This window comes from Ambystoma mexicanum, chromosome 8, assembly GCF_040938575.1.
Source record: "Ambystoma mexicanum isolate Mex_15411 chromosome 8, UKY_AmexF1_1, whole genome shotgun sequence".
Lineage (NCBI taxonomy): Eukaryota > Metazoa > Chordata > Amphibia > Caudata > Ambystomatidae > Ambystoma > Ambystoma mexicanum.
Window position 1 is genome coordinate 776,617,263 of NC_090929.1, and position 17,805 is coordinate 776,635,067.

Here is a 17,805-nt window from a genome sequence, read left to right on the forward strand (position 1 = left end):
TATGCACATCTGCAGCACGATGACGTAGACATAACACTGTGGTGACTGAGCATGTTAAGATAGCCAGATCCTAACAGCTCTGGTATTTTAGAACCTGGAATCAGATTGAATCAGGAATCAAGATGGAAATAAGATGGCGGCTTAGCTGAGCTCACGTATGCTGGGGGCACTTCGGCAAGTCTTGGACACATAGAGAGAGTGTGGAGATTGGCTGGGAATAGATGCTCTAAACGAGGTAAGAGAAACTGGCTGATTAGGAACAGTGCTTGATTGCATTTTGCAGCTTGGTAGGAATATTCCAAATACGGGTAGCACAAGAGCTTCCGGGTGGACCAGAAGTTGCCTCCTAACATCTAAGCGCTGTGATGCTGTGATACACTTGACAGCGTTCAAAGGGTCTTTACATCTGAGTCTGCTTCCCCAGCTCTGTGAAGTGCGCCAGTGATTTCCAAAGACATGAATATCATTAATCTGGAAAACATACATTTGAGAATTTAAAAAGGTGATCGGATAAATGTAAACAACTACAGACTGCTATCCACGTTGGACGTCACTGGTAAACTCTTTGCCACCCTAGTCTTAAAGGAGCTGCAAAAATGGGTGGATGCTAATATTATTCTACATCCATTTCAGATGGGCTTCAACCTGGTTCTGCTACTGTTCACAACATTAGAGCACTTGTTAACTTGATACATGGTGCCAGTAGTAAAGGCTGTTCGGCTCTATACACCACATTTGTAGATTTTAAATCTGTATTTGATCAAGTAAATAGAGTTACCCTGTGGGGGAAAAAACTTAAAAAGTTTGGTAGCCCAGGTTGGCTACTGCAAATCCTTATAGAATTGCATATTAACAACTGGACATGTGTTCGATTGGACGAAAGAATGGTGACATCAGTGCAGATCAACAGGGGAGTCAAGCAAGGTTGCATCTTGGCTCCCCTGTTGTTTAATCTGTACATAGGGGATTTACCATAGCATTTTCAGAAGAGATACAAATCTCCACCGAAGATTGGTAGTGTTCCCTTGGTCGCCATGCTACTTGCTGACTACCTGGTAATGTTTGATCGGACCCTCACTGGAATGAAGAACATGCTGAATGAGCTATTGGGTTTTGTTGACGAGCACAACCTGATGATCAATCTTGACAAAACAAATACAATGTTAATATCAGACAAGAGGGTAAATCGAGTGAAGATGGACCCTCACTTGAGGACGATTAATTACGCACTAACCTACCACAATCTGGGTATTGACTTGTGTGCATTTTCTGGCTATACCAGTATCATTGAGATCAAGACTACAAGGGCCAAGAACTTACCCACCAGATACCTCATTTTGCCAGAGAATATGCCGGCTTTTCTTTTGCCGGCATTATTTCGTTTTACGAGGAGTGCTTCTGCCCTGAGGTACTCTATCAGCTTGATGCACTAGCAATGCAAGATTTAACCTTTCTAAATAAGATTGAGGGCTTTTTCTGCCGTAATCTGTAGGGTATGAGTCCTTCTTGTCCTGTCGAATTTATACGACTAGAGCTAGGTTTGACTTCCCTATGGGGAATGGCCCTTCGAGCAAGAGATTTGCTTTACTTAAAATCCAGAGCGAGCCCTGCATGTCGGCTATTGACAAGCCTCACAGAGAACTGCTATCGGGAAGTTGTTCTAACGGGCAGAAATTACATAGCATTGAACAATAAAATGTTTGCAAAGAAAGACTGGAACCCACACTTTAACACCAGGAAGCCATATACTGTGTTGAAAATGGTATTTAAAAAAATGTAATAGGTGGGACTCGTATAGTAACTATACCTGGTATAGTAATTTACGAAAGGAGCTAGGTTTGACTTTCGTATGGGGATTTGCCCTTTGGGCAAGAGGTTTGCTCTACTTAAATCTAGAGGGAGCCCTGCATGTCGGCTATTGACAAGCCTCGCAGACAATTGCGATCGGGAAGTTGTTCTAAGGGGCAGAAATTACATAGCATTGAACAACAATATGTTTGCAAAGATAGACTGAAACCCACACTTTACCATCAAGAAGCCATATATTGAGTTGAAAATGGTATTTCCAAAAAATGTAATAGGTGCGATTGGTATAGTAACTATTCTCACCTATCAAAGCTGAAGAGCTATGAGGCGGTGGCCTCTGTGGTACACCTGTATAGGAATACTCAGCCATACTTATTGCTGTGTCCTGAACCGGCAGTAAGACATTTTATATTGATGCTTTCTATTAACCAACTGCCATTATTGGCAGTGCGAGGTCCTCCATTACGTCCTGCTCCTGAGGCTTGCTATTGCTGCATCTGTAAACTCCTGCATAAAACTGAAAATGCGAAACATGTTCTTACGAATGCGTTACGTTTGGCTCTATGTATATGTGCAACCTGGGTGGCTTAGTCCACAGCTACGAGGCAATTAAAATAAAAGTTTTCTGGGACTGCTGTTTTAACACAGAGTCCAATCTTTCTCAGGTAGCCTTGTACCGGGTATGGTCGCATGTTGAAAATCTGTTGAGTAATAATGGTGCCACTGAGGGGAAACAAATCCCTCCCTCTGAAAGTAATCATTAACTGAACTTTTAGGCGATTTAGGGGCTTTTTAGTCGTATTGATGATCAGGTATAAATTTGATTATGAATATGTCATTGTTTTATGGCTAATGTACGGCCAGGAACCGAATTTTATTAAGAAATGTGATCCTGATTTCTATTAGGAAATGTGTTTTTGATATTTCTTATTTGTATGTTTATTTTATTTCATATCTCATTTTTAGATATGTTCTCTTTCCGTGTGTATATGACTTATTGGTGTAAAGTTCAATTTGAGCAATAACGCAATAAATATTATTATTTGAGAATTAGCTAGGATTCGTTCCCCTTAGATCGGCTGACTCATTGAAGTTTGGTTGCTGATAGCTGATTAAACGAAGAAGAATGGGCTATGTGTCTGGTTACTTAGGTCTACACACTTCAGGATTAACCTGTCAAAGGTAAAAACTGCACAGAAAAGGTTGGATCCATGATAAATCAAACAAACTATTGGGCATGTTGGTGTGGGTTAAAGATACTAAACAATCTACAATTGGAAGCCGCTGAAATTGTGACTGAAGCAGAATTCATGCAGTGTCACTGACACAAACGGCGTCAACTCCTGCTTCAAAAGGTGAGATCTCAATTTCCTTACAGGAACTGAAGCAGGAGATTTCTAACAGCATAACAGCACTGGCAATCTCACAAAACATATCTGATTTAAGGACAAAATGTCACTGAATTGGACATGAGTATCATGCAAGCTGAGAATACCCTTTGTGACCACTCATGATTATGAAATATGTGCGTATAGTAATTCAACTATTAGAAGAACAGGTGTTCAGTCTGTCCTCAAAACAGAAAAATTGCTTGAGCGTCAGAGGAGTTTGCTAGATGTCTGTAGGCAGATCCTGGCTAGATATATACACAATCTGGTTACACAATACACCATCGCACCCTCTAAACTGAGAAAATCCAAACCTCGAGCCCACCTGAACTCCTGGTTCACACCCCAGCTTAGAACTTTACGCAAAGATAAACGAATTGCGGAATCTCACTGGAAAAGTAACCACTCTCCAGCCAACAAATCGTGTCTACTCTTGGCCACCCTTAATTACAAGGAAGCCATACTCCAGGCAAAAAAAGACACATACAATAAACGCATCGAACAAGCCAAATCCAACACCAAAGAACTGTTTAAAATCCTAAAAGAACTTGAAACTCCTGTTACTGCACCTGACACCTGTACCAAAGATAGCACCTGGTGCTCCAAAATCCAAGAGGCTCTCCTAGGCAAGATTGCCACTCTTCAAATTAAAATCAACAACAAACAAACTAGCCTTCAATCTAACCCTCTACCGATCCTTACACCTACTATAAACCACTCCATCCCATATTCTCTGACTCCTTTTAGCTTCTCTCCACTCCTGAAGTGGAAAAGATCATCGCCAGCCTTAAACCTTCCAACTGCCATGGTGACCTCTGTCCTGCGCCTATTATTAAGGAAGCAGCTCATGACCTAGCACCATTCATCACTACACTCATTAACTCTTCCTTTAGCTCTGGGATTGTACCGGACAACCTAAAGGATGCCTGGGTCATCCCGCTCCTGAAAAAACCTACCTTGGATCCCAGCATACCCACAAACTACAGGCCAATAACCACTGTCCCATTTTTACTAAAAATCCTTGACCGTGCGGCATACCTACAAATTCAAGAATACCTTGAATCAAACAAACTTCTGGGACTCAGGCAATCAGGGTTTCAGCCACGCCACGGTAATGAAACTGCCCTTATCGATTTAAAAACGCAGATCGAAGATCTCAAAGACAAAGGCAAACTTGCGCTACTACTTCTCCTGGACCTCTCGGCGGCTTTTGATCTTGTTAATCATAAAATGCTTTGTCACCACCTCAAATCAGCTGCACACTTCTCAGACGAAGCCTCAACCTGGATCAGTTCCTTCCTCAATAACAGATCAATGCGCGTGTTCTCTCCATTAGCAGCCGCCCCACCGGCCCCCGTCTCCTGTGGCGTGCCTCAAGGGTCCTGTGTCTCGCCCACGTTATATAACGTGTTCACCAAACCCCTTTTTGATATTCTGGACCATCTGGGTGTCACGTACACCAATTACGCTGACGACACCCAGATACTAATCCCTATCACAGGTGACTACACTACTGACTCCCTCGCCATCAACGCCATCTACCAGGTCATCCAAGCTTGGATGGCTCAACACGGACTTTGTCTAAATGATGAAAAGACAGAGCTCCTCATTCTTGGTTCACCACAAAAACTCACGAAACTTGACCCTGCTTTTAAGTCCTTCACCATTGACGGGAATACTATCCCTACTGCTAAGGACACAAAAACCTTAGGGATTTACATTGACTCGACATTATCCCTGACTAGACAAACCAACTCAGTCTCATCAGCAGCAGCTTATACTTGTAAGCTTATTACGGCCTGTCGCCCGTTCCTTTCCACAGCTAACTGCGTGACCTTGGCTAGGACCCTCGTACTGTCCAAGGTCGACTACTGCAATGCCCTTTACCTAGGTACTGTCGCTGTAACTTAAATAAGTTACAAATTGTCCAAAACAATGCGATCAGAGCGGCCCTCAACATTCCCAGGCGCCAGCACATATCCGATACTAGGCGTAACCTTCACTGGCTCTCTATCCCACACCGCATTTCCTTGAAGTCTTTGGCTCTCACCCATAAATGCCTTCACAACCAAGCTCCCTGTTACTTGGCGAACAGATTTGCCCTCCATAGCTCCACTAGACCTTGCAGATTGGCCCAAGCCAACTGCCTTGTCATCCCACGATTCAATCTCCAAAGATCAGGTGGAACCAGCTTCCCCATCTTGGCAGCCAAACTTTGGAACTCACTCCCTAATGAGCTGAGAGCAGAACCCTCCTTCCTGAAATTCAAACACCTTACCAAAGCCTGGCTGTCCTCCCAAGACATCTAACACTGGCTCACTGCCCTACTTGCACTTTGACAGACTTTTGTATATGCATTCTGCTTATCTTCTTACTGCTATTCTCCTGATTGTAAATTTTGAAATTCTCCTGTAAAAACATTTATACTGCCATGTTATGCTTTCATCATGTTGTATCCAAGTTATGCGCCCGGTTGCCCCTGGGCCTGGTGCGCTATAGAAATAAAATAAATACAAATACAAATAGTTTATGGGGAAAGATGGGTAAGTGGACTTGACTCAAGATCGCGCACACACAAGAGATTTTTCCAATCTTCAAAACACCAAAAACTGTATACCGTATGTGTTGACAAGAGTACATTTGAATTAGACTGAAGAATTGATTTTATCAAATTCAGATCAGCCTAACTTCAGTTGTTCGAGGCTCATTCTCCCACTATTTTTGCCAGCAGGAAAGATATGCTTGCTGTAACTTCTTGGTTTAGGAACATGAACATCCCTTATCAGTGAGGTGTACTGTTTTATCTCATCTTTACGTATAACCGCTAACCACACCAACCTGCATATAAAATGTATGCAGAGACTATCTTTGGTATTGATCAGGTGACTTCTAATGTGTTAGCCTCAGATGGTCCATACAAAACATTTGAACTCGAGGGGTAGACCTCACACAAGACCCAGTAGAATTCAACCGAGAAGGCCGTCTGCATCCAGAAGAGAGAGGTCCCAAGAGCCAGGTGCTAAATGAATGTGCAGAACCTATCTACTTATGTCACCTTTGTCTTACAAGTGTGCCTTGCTATGGGTGAATATGATTGAATTTTGTTTCCTGACATAGGCACCTTTTAAGAGATGCAGTAGTCTTTGTTTCTATCCTAACTTTACATTACTCTAATGTTGGTTTTAGCCTCAGGGATGTAACCCCTATGCTCTCATTGTTTATGCTTAAGGGCTCCTCCCTGTTCCGCTTTGGGCTTTGAGCTCCATGCCCAATTATATTCACCAATAGCATGAAATTACTTTTAGGAATCCTGCAGGTGGTCTTTTTTCTCGCCTTAAATGTGTATAGGCGTTATTTCCAGTATACAGTGATAACTAAATGAAAATAACGAATAACTTTTATAATGAATAATACATAACGAAAAAATATCACTCTTTTACTAAAAGTATGTATCGAGGGTGAGGTAAGGAATTAAAACGGGTGGGGGGACTGGGAGGGCAATAAAGCTTGGGAAATGAGGTGTTTGGGGGACTCCCAATTTAAAAAGAGAACACAATTTGATATGTTTTCATTATTTATAATTAGTTTTAAAGGTTTTTGTTATTATTTAATAAGTTATCATCAAATGGAACCGTTATTTCCTTGCAAGCATTCTCACCTGTGTGATTTACGGTTGTGGGATTTATTAATTTAAAGGTTTGGAGTTTGTTTTTGGTTTAATTAATTTTTGTGATTCACTTGAAGTTAAACTGTGGTTTGCCTTCCTCCCACTATAAACTGTATTGCAATTCGGATAATTATTTTGTCCATTAGTCTTTGGAGATAATGTTACACCCTTTGGAATGGCCTCCTCCTTATAGTTAATCTCCCTAATTACACAAGGTTAAAACTCCCCTTTCAAAGAGAGAGCTGTTTTATAGGATTTACATAATTAGCTGCCTGATTTCACCCTCCTTGCCCACAAGAGATTCATAAGTTGGGATCTGATCACAAGAGAACATTGGTGCGCAATCTGCAGCCCTGCAGATGTTTTGGCCTACAACTCCCATCATACCTAGTCAATGGTAAAGGATCAAAAGAGTTGTAGGCCAAAACAGTTGTAGGGCCCCATGTTGTCCACCAATGCCATAGACAAAACTTTTGATTATTTTCCTTCCAATATCTTGCTACATCTTCTACAAACAAAGCAAGGAGTGGTACATTTCTTAGCCAAGCACTTTATGGGTAAACCTGAGTATAAAGTCCAAGGACCCACTGGAGAGGTGAGATTACAAGTACAAATGATGGATAGAGCCCTCATGGCACTTTTGATCTACAGTCCAAATGGCCAACATGATGATTTTTGTACTAAATTGCTTCAAAGGATGTTGTCATTCTGAAGGGGTGCTTTGAGTATTGGAGGTGATCTCCATGTTCTTGTGGATGATGCTCTAGATAAATCCAATCAATCAACACACTCAGAATCTCCTTGGACCGTAACATTGTAAAACATTACGTCTAATTTCATATTCAGAGATATCTCGCATTTGTTTCACACCTCAAAGAGGGTATATTCTTATTATTTGCATGTCCATCGAATGTATGCTTGCATAGACAACTTTTTAGAATCAAGCTCATTACTTAGAAACATCATACACTCATGCATACTCCCACATTCCTTTACTGATCATTCTTGGATTTTTCTCAGGTTGGGCCTAGGTAAGCCAGTTGGAGACACATTAAATGTCAAATTTACGATTAACGTTTGGAGTATCCCAAAATAGTATCTTTTCTCTCTGAACAAATCACAGACTATTTTTTTTAGAAAATGAGGACGGACAGGTCTCCGGCTCTACTTTATGGGATGCATTTAAAGCAGTCATCAGAGGGAAAACTGTGTTAGTGTAGTCACAGCATATAAAATAGACAGGGCTAAACTGAGAGAGACGCTGTTAGTCAAAGTTGCTGCACTTATGGTTGCATCCTAGTAACAATGGTTTTTGCTAATCCAAAAGGATTAGCAAAATCCTTGCTTGAGGTTTACAGAGCAGGACTGTCATCTTTGCATGACAATTATATGGTGTATTCCTTGTTAAAACAAAAATGATTCATTACGCACATTCAAATAAATGTGACGGGGTTGGAGACCTGGCCCAGTCAAGTCACAATGGAGACCCCTCTCAGCCTGGGGTGGGTGGCCTACCATGAGGATTCCCAGAGCCAGCCTTGGCCCAGAGGCGGGGTATGGACGTGGGGTGGCCCCCAGTTCCTATCCCTTCTTCATCTGCTTACATGTTTGAAAATAGTACCACTGTCGATCACCCCATAACGGAATTGCTGCATTGTGATTAGTTTATTTCTGTTTGTCCCATAGGGCTTCCAGTACCAGCAGCCTTAACTGTCAATCAGCAAGCAAACAAACCAGACCGTGAGAGAGAAGATAAAGAGCAGACTGGACACAGGAAAAACTGTGCGGCAGTAGAATGAAGCCCACCCGATATGCAACCGCCACCATCACAACCCCAGCACTCATGAGTGTGCAGAGCGCTCTAGCAATGTTCACACCCTTAGAGATAGTCTACCCACCTGCAAGGGGTCTGTGGAGCAGTTCCCTCCTCAAATAGGCATCTCAAACCTGCTGAAAAGTCCTCACACAAACTGGGACTTTGAATACAGTGGGCCAGCATTGTTTGAAACCTCTGGACCCACGTACGAGAAAGGAGCCGAGCTTAAGACCCCGTTTGCATGTTTTCATGCTGATTGTACCTCCCCTAGGAAAAGAACAGACAGTGGTTTGTCAGGGGAACCATCTGAGGAAGACAGCCAATGGAGGGGGAAGAAGGTGAGGATAAAAGTGGCACAGGAGTCAGGAATGTGTGGCTTAGATGAGAGAGGTCAAGGGAGAAAAAGGAGGAGGAAGGGAACAGGCGGAGGAAGGATCAAGCGGAGGAGTATTTCTGTAGTAATGTGCAAGGTGAGGTGTTCAGTGGTGTGAGAAAGTGGTACTTTGGATTCAGTGTGCATACAAAGTGAGTGAGACTGATAGAGAGAGAGTAGGGCGTGGTGAGAGGGGGACTAGGAAAGTGAATGGAGCGTGACTGTGGCAGACGGTGTCGGTGGAACGAGAGCAGTCGTAGTATGGAGAGTGTGGAGTAATAATTTATAGAAGTGAGAGTAGGGATACTGTAGAGCAGGAGAGTAGTATCAGTATGGAGCAGGGAGTGAGAGAATTAGAGAGTAAGATCAGAGGGTGGCGTAGGTGACATAGACAGGTATATTGGAGGAATAGAATGGGAATTGTGGGGGAGAGAGAGAGAGAGAGAGAGAGAGAGAGAGAGAGAGAGAGAGAGAGAGAGAGAGAGAGAGAGAGAGAGAGAGAGAGAGAGAGAGAGAGAGAGAGAGAGAGAGAGAGAGAGAGAGAGAGAGAGAGAGAGAAGAGACATTGGGTTGAGTAGTAGTGAAGAGGAAGAAACAGAGAATAACAGAGAAACATAGGGAGAAGAATACCCGGGCAGAGAAGGAAATGACAACCTGAAGCATGAGTCTCTGGAAGGCATCATCCTTTATGTTGTATAATGAATTGGGGAACTTAGGTCAGGGACCCCCTGAATTGTTGCCAGAGGTAGTTTAGATAAGGTGTTTGCCTTTAGGCCATCAAAACCTGACAGACAGATTCATAGATAGCCGGGGTTATCAATTTCTAGTATCAATCCTAGGGTTGAGTGACCCCTGGGTTAGGGAGGGAATGGCCTTCACTAGATGAGAGATAGATGGACGGCCCTTAGAGAGGACCTTGACTAGATGTAAAAAAGAAACTTGAACTGTCTTTGCGAGTTCATATTTTCTTGAGGCCATCTGTGATATAAAGGTAATATAATCCTGGCATACTCAAACTTGAAACTGGATCACCTTCTTAAGGGACAACGATGGCAAATGATGTGCATGGGATAAGGAACAATTAGACATGTTTAGCAAAATACTTATTTTCCCGCTTTACAGGGCTCCCCAGACAAGACCTCTCACGCCATATTTAAGGGCTATCGAGCTTCCTATCATTCCCGCAGAGTTGAAAGAGGCCTGTGAAGTGAAGGTGATGGAAGAGAATATTTGACGGATGAATAAAGATTTCCCCAAATCACAAAAAGGCCCAGGTTTATTTTTTTTATGTTCTTTTTTTATGTAGTGATGTGCTGATTTAGCAAATGGTTTGCCTCTTTAAGTTTTCTACATTCTAAGGGCCTGACCACGAATTGGGCGGTATCCTGGCAGCCCAGCGTTAACAGCATTAGCGCCACCTGATCCGGCGCTATCAGTGCCGGATCATGGTTTGGGCGATAATGGAAAGTCCCCATTTCCCATTGGGTCCAACATGCAATTACCAGGTGCTAATAACGCTGGCGGTAATTGCGCTGAAAACGGGGTGCTAAATGGGATTTTCACCTCCAGCTTTTTGCTGGAGGTAACACAGCCCATTTAGCGCCTAACCCGTGATCATGCCAGCCCTTAAATGCAGCAGTATTAGCATTACCACTGCATGTAAGGGCTATCACCCAACTCGTGATCAGGCCCTCAGTCTCTTTCACCTTCAGCACGTGAATCATCATTATTTTTCTTATTAAAACCTGCTGCGGATTGTCTTATGTCTTTTTATAGGCCCATAGTGGTCTTGAATCTAGATATTCATATTTACTCTACGTTTCTGATGAGATGGGTTTTATTATAGGCACATAGACCCAGGATAATGTAAGGCAGGTGATTGACAATATAGAGAGAGTCCATTGTGACAAATTATCCTTCTCCATCCTCTCAGTCAAGACTGAAAAGGTGTTAGTCTATGTGGACTGTTATAGCTCAGATTCTAGAAACTTTCAGCTTTGATCCCAAGATCTCCCAATTTATTTTGGCCAATTATGTCCCCCAGTCTGCCTATATCAAAATAAATGGTCTGTTTTCTGAGCCTCTCATAGTTTAAAGGGGTAAAATGCCAGGGTTTTCACCTCTATTTCTCACCCTCACTCATTTGGTCATGAAGCCCTTTTCTTAGAGGATCCGACGCAATGATGGGTTATTATATATAGTTTCTGAGGACATTTATTTATGTTAAAGACCCTCTGTGTTCTCTTCTGGCTTTCATGCAAGAACTTGTCATTTGAAAGAGCAGCTGGGTACATAGGTAAGTGTAATAAATCTATTTTATTGACTATTTCTTACCCAATGAAGGATATAATTACTTTCTGAACTCTTTATTTGTTTCACTGTGAAAACACATGTTGCCCATATTTAGAAGACAAGCTGGCATCATGTTTCCCATCTACATGATACAAAGATAGCGTGGCCCGCTAGTGTAAACTTCCTTGTGGGACCTAGCGAGGTGGCAATCTCAATAAATGGGTTAATTGCACCGAATCATGGCCATCAAGATGAATTTGATTCTTAGGATTTTACATATTTTTCAAATGCTCCCATTCAGGTTCCCACGTAGGGGTTTCAGCTTTTCCAATGGAAAACTTTCCATTTTATTTTTTAATGGTGAGCAGGTACAATAGTGTCCTGGGTGCCGCGGACCTTAATTAATATTTATAGACAGCACAATTAAAAATATCTTATGAATGAATAAATCCTCTTTCACAAAAAATAGCATAGTCTGGACAGGAGGAGCCTTTCTGGGGTGCTCCTTTAGAGTGTGCTCTTTGGAGATTCAGTCAGTCTAGACTAAACACCCACAGTGTTGAGATTTTGTTGCAGATATCTCTCAGTCAGAGGTACTTTGTTCATGCTGCATGAACCAGCCTTCTTGGCACTTGATCTTGGAGTGTGTTAAGCAAATTGCTAAACTCGAATTTCCAAGGAACCCACAATGTTGTGCTGCTGGGAGATATTGATTCTGATCATTATTATAGGTTGGCAGGTCCTCAATCGAAACTTGTTATTCAGATGTCTTTAGCCGCTTGACTCATTTGCACGATTTTAGAAAAGCTCTAGTCCTACTCATATTCAGATTTGGTGGAAAAATATATGGAGTGCCATATACATGGATCGGATAACTGCAACTTTAAAAGGTATAGGGCTACATGGCTTCCATGTATTCAATATGTGTAGGAATAAACTGAATGTGCTTCTATCCAACGACCTAAATTAATTCAATCTTTTCCACGGCTTTAATGCTATGTGAGGGAAATGTTGCATTTTTATTAAAGACATGTATTCTTGAAATAGGGTGGGTTTCTAGATGGGTGCAAGACTTGCTATTCCACTTGTATACTATGTTGAGGGAAGGTTATGAGGTTATTTTCTTTTTAACCTTAGGTCTTGGCTGCAGTTAATCTTATGTTCTACTGTTCTATTCAATAAAGTTTAAAATGAAAAATGTGCAGCGAACACATGCAATAGTCAGAAAAAAGTCACACTGCTCAAAAATAAAAATTGAAAAATTCATCACAAAAAATCCAACGGGGGGCCGGAAGCATGATCAGTTTTTTAAATATAAATTAGTCATGACGCATCAGAAGCCTTTGTTTTATTTTCACTTTCCTTAGACTTGACTCTAGCCTGCTAGGGGACATCTATCATCGATTTACACTTATCATACTTTATAAGGTGTGCTTTCATTGCCAATTCGTTTGTCATCAATTAGACGAGCAATTGGGTAAGCGCATGCGCCAAACTTTCACAGATTATACAAGTAGAAATGTATTGTGTTTATTCAGTAAATATATACTAATATCCCAAGCCGAGACATGTTTCAAGCTATTTGCTCTTCGTCGGTGCTGTTATGCACCACACAGTTATTAAATGACAATTCAACCTTCGAAGGCTCTCATTATCCATGAACCTACTCTTGAATTTCCTTGCTATGTAACCATTGCGTACCTCATACAAAAAGTTGTTATGTCCAGAAGGTCAGTATGGAGTGTTTATCGCTTCGGCATCACAAGCCATCTATTACTGCTAATATCCACTCATTTCATCGTAGTATAGTACTAAAGGGCTCTGTTCCCTCTATCAATTGTGGTACTCACTGTCCCATTTGTCGGGCGCTCCAAGCCGTGCTTGAGTGCACGCTTGCTAATGCAAGGAATGAGATTCCAAAATTCCTATAGACCTAGATGTATTTACTGCAATCTAATGATTTTCCTAGTATTCGTCACAAACCACTTACTTTATGCATTTTTACTTACATGATTTTGTTTGTTGCTTGAACTGAAAGATGGTTTCCCCACCCCTTCTTGGCCCCCATGCTCTTTTTTGACCCAAGGCTTTTAATGAACGAGGAGAACCAAGAAAAAAAAATATATGGCACTGCTGCATTGCTGTTGACATGTTTCTGAATAAACGTGTTTCACATATTGTGAGAGATGTGATGTCCTGTTGGTGGCTTCAGTTCGGTTTGTACCGTTCACTGAGCTTAGGTGCGGTTTCCAGGTCAGTGTAACTTCCCATGTGCTGTTGTGCGCGGGTTATGTGTTGTTAGTCTGTTGTTGCATTGTGGGTCCATTCATTGTGTTAGTAAACGTTCTACAATGAAACGACAGTTCTTATTTATTTATTGACTTGGTACTACAGAAAAGAAAATTAAATAAAACATAAATTAAATGCAAATGACACAGTATATGTGTTCCATGATGGTGCCTTTGTAAGGAAAGGGCCTAAAATAATGAAAGTTTTTGCACAGGCCAGAAACAGTCAATAGTAAAAAGGGCTGAACTAGTGAATTAAGTTGTAGGAGAATGAATACACTTGCCATGTCTATGTAATCATCCCTTTCAGTTTACCGATGTTGTGAGTTGGCAAATGTTACATACTTGTTTCAGTAGTTCAAACAACACGTATTCGCTCCAAGGCAACACGTTTGCACCAGGCATGTGGGTCGAGGCAGCTGATCCGTTCATGCCTAATGTTGCCATGAATTGGGCCAAAGATGTGTTAATGGCAGTTAAGGGGTTCCTTGCACGACCCTGATAAAGTAGGCCAGGAAATGCAGAGAATCCTCGACGCTCTTCTAGCAAACCTGTCCCTGCAGCTGTTGTTCACATCAATTCGGAGAGCAGCTCACCCGCCTCTAAATATAGCACAGTGTTATTTTACAGGACAAAAAGCCAATGCAAGGCGTGGGCCATGTTTTGGGAACTCAGAGGGACATGTAAGCTATAACTGGAATATTGAAAGAGGGTCAGATGCAACAAGTGCGTGGCGAGATCATTATGGACAGTCTTCTCTGGGGGCTTTGGGAAAAATTGCCGACAAACGCACCAGCAACGAAGGCAACTCGCCCATCCTGTGAAACAGGTTGCCAATTCAAAGCACTGCTGTTACTTAAAGCAAACCTGGGAACATGTTACTTTACGGCCCATGTGAAGCATCCCACGAGTTGTTTACTTGTTGACATGCAGCGATTATTAGTCTGCCATGACAAATGTTTTTTTTTTTTATCCTGTCACAATAGAGATCGAACAAGGGCGAACCTTACCTTTTAATTCAGTCCGATGATAATGGCAGGCGCGCCACTCTCCGAGAGCGATTATCCGGCGTGTACCAGTCACGACGTGGTGGTCAGTAATCCTTGAAGAAAGGCAAAAAAGCACCAGAGTATGTTTTACTTTCCGGGGAAATGGTTGCTGGGAGCCTCTGTGGGGATCTGCGACGTCGGCCACAGCATTGCCATTTGTCAGCTTGCAGGTCTGAAGTTATTTTAGGCTCTGTGGAGCATGTGGCCGTGAAGCGTTTCACTCCATTGGCCAGCAAGTCATCGAGCAAATGGGGACTATTGCTCTGCTCCAACAGCCCGTGCAACTTAATCTGAGAGTGAGAAAGTCATCTATACAAATAGCGAGACCCCGTGTGTACGTAGGAAGGAAGTAGTGACGGATTGCAACACTGTAGCAATCCATCATTATAAAAAAAACTGTGTTAGGTGCGTTTGGATACCGATAGAAATAAAAATTAAAACAGGAATTTCTACTTAAAATGACTTCTTTATTGGATTCAGAAAAGGACTGATGAATTCTAGAGCATGCACAATGCTTTACTGTCGGTGCCTGTTAGTTTATTATACAAGAATATGCTTGAAAAACGACCTCCATCTTCATGGCTTTTGGGATAGAAGATGTGGCTTTTATTATAACAAGGCGTGAAACCGATCACGAAATTGTAATCTTCATTACACTCAGTCGCACTGTTCCTTGTCTGTCGCCTCACAATATGAGGGCGCGGCACCACTCCAGGGACACACGGACATGCTTGCCACTACAAACACGCATTGACAAAGCCAATAGTTGTGGCTTGTGTATAAGTATTAGGCATTTGTCAGGCACTTGTATTATGTACCCAGGTGCTCGCACCATTTTGCAGCTGCTACTATTGATGGCTAGTTAATACCACTATGGCAGTTCCTGGCAAATACCTTTCCCATGCCTACACAAAAACAAAAACTGTTGACATTGTCCATGCTTGTTGTACCTTGCACGTTTGCTGTGCTCACAAGATGAAAAGGGTGTCTTTCTGAGGAGCCATTATTGAGTGCTGCCCTCATAGTTTGGCGCACGAAACAAATATGCACACACACTTGCCATCATATTCCACTGGCAAAGGATGTCAAACAATGCTGGTGCTGGCCTGATTTGAGGGTGCAAAGGGGTTAACTGATAAATGTATGGGCTCGACTACTCAAACTGAAGACTATGCTTATAGAAAGATGGGATAACACATTCGTCCCTGCTTACATACATGGCAAAATTACCCATTTTATTTGAGAGATGTTAGTCAACTTCTGGTTTTAACTTTGTATTCTGTGAATTTTAATAATGGAGTTCCCCATTATAAATCACGGACTACAAGTCCCAGAAGGCAAAGTGAAAACCAGGAGCAGACTTGCATCTCTGGAATGCACAATGTTGGCACTTGTGTTTATCCTCTTGAATCATAAAACACGACAATGGCCACGACCCAATGACCACCTATGCATGTTTTACGAGTATGCAGGGATAACGGATGCACAAAGAATATGGACACAACCACATGCGAAATTAGCAATTAGTGCAACTGTTCCTAAACCGCCCACCTTCATTCTCACAGCAATCTTGTGCAGCTAACACCAGTGCTGGAAACGGAAATTATTAACTGTAGCATCCCATCGGCGCAGGGTTGTTGTAAATTAGGGGCGCTCAGATTTTCTCACCGCCCGCCCCTCCCATTTCCATTTCAGGAGATTTATTAATACATACCTTAGAATTGGACTTCAGAACTCTAAGAACTGCAAGATAGAGATTAATTGATTGACAGTACCCCTCAATTTTGTAAAAAAGCTATTTTCTTGATTAAATACAAATAGTTAAAAAAAATACATATTTAACAACGGGAAAATGAAACAAGAAAGGAGCAGCCTTTCAAATAATATTGCAAGCAAATTATAGAAGGTGCAAAGCTGTACTTGAATATTTATTTAATGCAGAGTACAATCTTAACAAGCATATTCACCAGTGCTCTCACAAGACGTTCCCGTTGTCTAGTTGTCTGCAGCAAAAACAAATCTACTACATTAAAGGGTGCAGAACGAGTTCCGGGTGTGACATTTTTGCTGGATCTCAGATGTGCGAAAATCTGACCCAATGACTAGCACTGACTGGCACAGGGTATTTTACTACCGTCTTTTGTCGCACTTCAGAATCCCCTGCAATGAGCAAGACTATAGTAACCAGACTCTGCCAGTTAACAGATTCGTGTCCAGAAGCGGGTATATAGACTGTTGTTCAAAGCGCTTTACAGAGCAAGCTGTACTGCAATCATTCTGCTTTCGTATTTTGTATTTATTTATTTATAAAGCGCAGCCAGGCCCAGGGGCATACGGGCGCATAAGTTAGATCTGGTTACAGTTGCAATTGAAAGCAGTCAATAAGGGTTACGTTACATTGCAGTTACAGGTGGGTACAAACTTAGTCATGCAAATGCATATATACATAGTCTAGTATAAGTACATTAATTACAAAAGTGTGCCAGTGACAGTCGATCATGCTGCGATCAGGCGGTTAGGCTGTCATAGAGTCCATGTTGTGAAGCCAACACTTCGTGTTATGTTTAAATAGGTTAAATGAAGGTTCTGCTCGCAAAAGCGCAGGTATTGTGTTCCATAATTTAGAGGCTTGTACAGGGAAGCTAGCACCACCCGAGTTATGAAGTTTAAATCTCGGTATGGACATAGTGTTAGCTTGTGCTGCTCTAAGTGGTCTTGAAGGAGTGTGAGGTGTAAGTTGGTTGGTGAGGTAGGCTGGTGCAAGGTTGGCCCTGGCTTTATGTGTAAGGGCCAGAGTTTTAAGGGATATTCTGTGCTTGACTGGAAGCCAACGTAGTTTGTGTCTGGTCTCCGACATGTGCATCTTTTTGGGGATGTTGAGGGCAGCTCTGATGGCATTATTTTGAATTACTTGCAGTTTGTTGATATTTTTGTAGCTAGTGCCTAAGTAAAGGGCATTACAATAGTCTATCTTGGATAGGACTAATGCTCTAGCAAGAGTAATGCAATTGGGTGAGGAGATGAACGGCCTACATGCAGTGATCAGCTTGCAGGTGTAAGCGGCTGATGATGCTACTGCATTAGTTTGTTTGGAGAAGGATAAGGTGGCATCGATGTAAACCCCAA

At 42.1% G+C, this 17,805-nt stretch overlaps 1 protein-coding gene across 1 annotated transcript in view; it reads right to left on the reverse strand.

The window, feature by feature from the left end:
- Positions 1-14,923, reverse strand: part of MYPN (myopalladin) — a 1,604,598-nt gene extending 1,589,675 nt beyond the window's left edge. The window contains exon 1 of the mRNA XM_069610599.1: positions 14,641-14,923. The gene's annotated coding sequence lies outside the window, so the exon portion shown is untranslated. The remainder of the gene's footprint in view (positions 1-14,640) is intronic.
- Positions 14,924-17,805: the final 2,882 nt, after the last annotated feature.